At 35.7% G+C, this 4,121-nt stretch overlaps 1 pseudogene; it reads left to right on the plus strand.

Annotated features, from left to right (window-relative positions):
* Window positions 1–886: 886 nt before the first annotated feature.
* Window positions 887–3,883, plus strand: LOC118028130 (uncharacterized; annotated as a pseudogene).
* The last annotated feature ends 238 nt before the right edge of the window (window positions 3,884–4,121 follow it).

Below are 4,121 nucleotides of genomic sequence, written 5' to 3' on the forward strand. Positions count from 1 at the left end.
AATATTTGGAGAGAAGAGCTCTACATCTTATAATAATTGAGCCCAAATCTTCAAAGTACTATTATGAAAGTGGCTGTTCGAAGGTAAATAATTAATTTTATTAATAGATTTTTTTAGATGCTTTATTAATATTTAAAATAAATTTTAAAACTAAAAAATATATTATTTTAATATATTTTTAAATAAAAAATATTTAAAAAAATAACTACAACAAATTAAATTACCATATCCCTGATCACTTAACGATTTTATTTTTACGGGATCAGATCTTAGACAAACTATATCCCTTGTCCTAATTTTAGATTCAAACTTATAATTACGTAGAAATGAAAATCACTTTCTATTTAACACGTTGTCTCAAGGAGCCTTTTTGGGGAAAGCTAGCCAACTCATTTCACCTTGGACAGTCGCATAAACATTTACGTACATAGCCACCCCATCTTTCTCGCTGTCTCCTTTTAAATAATGTTAACAACTTAGCGCACAATAAGATATAGCAATTCAAACATCCTCATCTTTGGCTGTCTCTTGTTCCATTTCCTCCTTATCTATCTATTATCATGTCCCTTGTCTGTATAAATGAATAAAGAGGAAGAGAGTTCCAGTCATTTGGTTTTTAACTCGGCCTGAAACCTTGGTAGTGACGAATTCACTTCACAGTGATCGAGGAACGTTGAGATTTTAAGTGACACTTGACTTTTCAAGGCATTGAAGTTTCTTGTTATTTTCAAGGAATGAACTTTCTGTAAAGGTATATGTAAATCTGGTGACGCTCCTCTCTCTCTCTCTCTCTCAATGCTACTCGTTTGATATGGAAAGGAGTCACTGTTTTGTTTTGGTTCTGTTACGTTACTTTAATGAAGTTATTGAATTGGGTTCTTTAATGAAGGACTTGCATATTTAAAGAAGAGCAAAGATGAATACTAGCGCGAGGAATAGGCTGCAGTCCATGAAAGCTCCAATGAAGCTTGAAAAAGTAAGCACTTAATCGATGCTTAAACTTGTTTACTTAATCACTTTAACTGCTTAATTTATTATTTGTTTCGAAAGATGGCTTGTGCTGTAGATATGGTCTAAACCTGGAAGAGGTCTAGTAACTTTTTAGATATGGGGCGATATAGCTTTTGCCAGAAAATATGGCTTCAGTTTTAATGGGGAGGATCCAGAAGCTGAAAGCTCCAGTAAATTCTTATAAAGAATGCATATTTGATGAGAGTCTGAATTGCATTTCCTGTCAAATCTATTTTTGAAAAATCATAAGAATTGTTGGTAAAAACAATTCCTTTTAGATGATTTTTAATGGCCTGTTCCAGTGAGCTTTGGTTTGTTTTATGTTCTTTGCTTTTTCTTCCCTCTTCTCCGCATAGTTTATTTCCTCCTCTTTTTTTTTCCTTTTTCACTCGAGAATCTGATTGTTTTGTAATTTGTATTTAAATCTATTTTATTGAAGGAGAAGGCTGAAATGCAGGGGATCAAACCAAATGTTGCCAAAAACAGACGAATCTCGAGCAGAGAGAGGAAAATAGCATTGCAACAAGATGTATGATCATGTTTTCTTGTTATTTCTTTCTATAATTCAAAACATCTTGCATCTTTCCTTTTCCATTGATGTCGTCCTGTCTTCAATGGAACCGTTGCTTACATTAATTATTGTGTTGAAAATCCCTTTTATTCAGGTTGATAATCTAAAGAAGCAACTTAGGCATGAAGAGAATATTCACAGAGCTTTGGAGAGAGCTTTCAGCAGACCGTTGGGAGCTCTCCCTCGCCTTCCTCCATATCTCCCTCGTGCGGTTAGTAATTCACCATCCTTTCATATGCTGTTCATTCAAGTTCCTTTAGCGTTGTCAGTTCAATAGTAGAAAGGTGCCGATAGACAAACAGTATTACTATGAAGCTTGAACTTAATAAGCATAGCAATGGGAGTTGAATAAGAAACATAGAAGGACTTGATTGAAAGATGTGAGGAGAGAAACAGAGATTCGAATGATATATCAATGCCCAAATTAATTAACTTGAGAAAATCTATTGAACTGGAATACTTGCCTGACCATTACATACAATCAACGGAGTGAGTTTGATACTGGATTTTAGTTTCTGTAGACACTGGAGCTTCTTGCAGAAGTGGCTGTTTTGGAAGAGGAGGTGGTTCAGCTTGACGAACAGATTGTCTATTTTAGGCAAGACTTGTACCAAGAAGCTGTCCACATTTCAAGCTCCAAAAGGAACATGAGAAGTTTTTCCGATTTATACAACTTGTACAGAAATAAGAATCCCAAGACAGATCAGTTGAAATCCTAAGCTCAAAATCTGGACAAATCAGCCACTTCCATGATAAGGCATTTGCCATCCCTTACCAGTAAGCTAAATGTTTGATGTCATCAGCATATGATACATTGGATATGCACATGGAGGCATTTGATATCCCTCTTGCCTTAATCCACCTTCATTGTTCTTTAGCAGATGGAACGGGGAAAGAGAATGCATTCTCTACTGCTAATTCTATGAAGAACAACAAAGGATCTTCAATCCATAAAGCTCAGACAAGCAAAAATATGGTCAAAAGACCTGCTGTCAACAATGGATCAGCAGAGAAGAAATTAGATTATCCTAAGTTACAGGTCTGTGTTACGTAATAATACCACCGATTTTCATTAATATGTATCAACTTTATTAACAACTAAATGAACCCAGTTACATATGTCCAGCTAGAACGCAGAGTAACAGGCCAAGAAAATGTGGAAGCAGGAACTGTTGTTAGTCCAGGTGTAAGGCTATCAGGAGATGACAGCCCGAACAAGGTGTCCGAGGACATCATGAAATGCTTTTCAAGCATTTTCTTACGAACGAGCTCTATGAAAAATAAGCCTACTGCATATAATTTACCTTTCTCGTCAACATTAGTCTCTCAAGAAACTTGCGTTCTGGATAAATATTTACAACTCCTGCATGATGAATGTAAGCCAGCCTATTTTTATAAAATGTCAAATATTCTTTCTTTCAAGTTCCAAATTGTTTAGGTAAATCTGAATTTGACCGTCATTTTCCATCCCATTGGATTTAATTCATGCCCTAAACTTATCTTTTCTGTAACTGTGCAAGTATTAACGTAAAGAATCGTTACCATGTCATATTGCCGTAGGCATTTCCAGAACATGGAATCCCCGAGAGTCCTGAGATGGTTGTTGAACTAATGAGAAAGGTATGGGCTATCCAGAAATCTTTCTTGAAGATATACTATTTTGTCATGCTTTAACTTATGGCAGGTGAATGGTGATACCGCACAAGTTCATAATTTTCTGCTTCTATTTTTTATTATTTAGGCAACAATAAATATTGGAGGACACCTGCTAAATGCAATAACTATAGAACATTTCATCCTCAGACTGCCTTATTACTCAAAATACGTAAGCGGTGCCCATTACAACTTCCATGAAAGCTTTTTTAGAAAATTAAATACTTCCTCAGCATGCCATTTACTCCTGAGTTTTGACCAGACAATTTCAAAAAGCGCAAAAAATGATGAAATGGCAGTGAGGAACAAATTTGGATTGTAGTTATCTGAACCACTGGTATCATTTGCCCTTTGCTGTGGAAGCTGGTCCTCCCCTGCTGTAAGTTAATGCGAAATTTCGAGCATTTGATAATATCATTTACCTTCATTTCTATAAAAATGATCATATGGTGTTCATTAGCAGTCCAAGGTGCAATGCAGCTTCATTTTGCTATGAATCACCGATAATACTGCATACAAAATTCAATAAGCTCCAAAACATTACATTTGTGCTTATTCCCAAACCATTTACTTTTAGTGGATTCTCTTTAAATATATTTGCTATGAAATCTGATTGCTTTTTGTGTAATTCATTGCCAGCTGCACTGAGAGTGAAAACAAACGCGAGAGTCCAAGCAATGACAGTTCCATTAAAGAATATTTATTGGGTGTAGACAGTGAGTGGCAGGCAATTTCCCTGTCTGGCATGCTAATGAATGGATCTCTGTGCATTCCACTTGATATAATTCCATTACAAGACATTCAAAGAAGGTATTACTGCTGATGCATCCCTTAACACTTGTGGTCCAAATGAAAGCATCCCAGATCACCTTCAATGCTTAGCACG

The sequence above is a fragment of the Populus alba genome, chromosome 2, assembly GCF_005239225.2.
Source record: "Populus alba chromosome 2, ASM523922v2, whole genome shotgun sequence".
NCBI lineage: Eukaryota > Viridiplantae > Streptophyta > Magnoliopsida > Malpighiales > Salicaceae > Populus > Populus alba.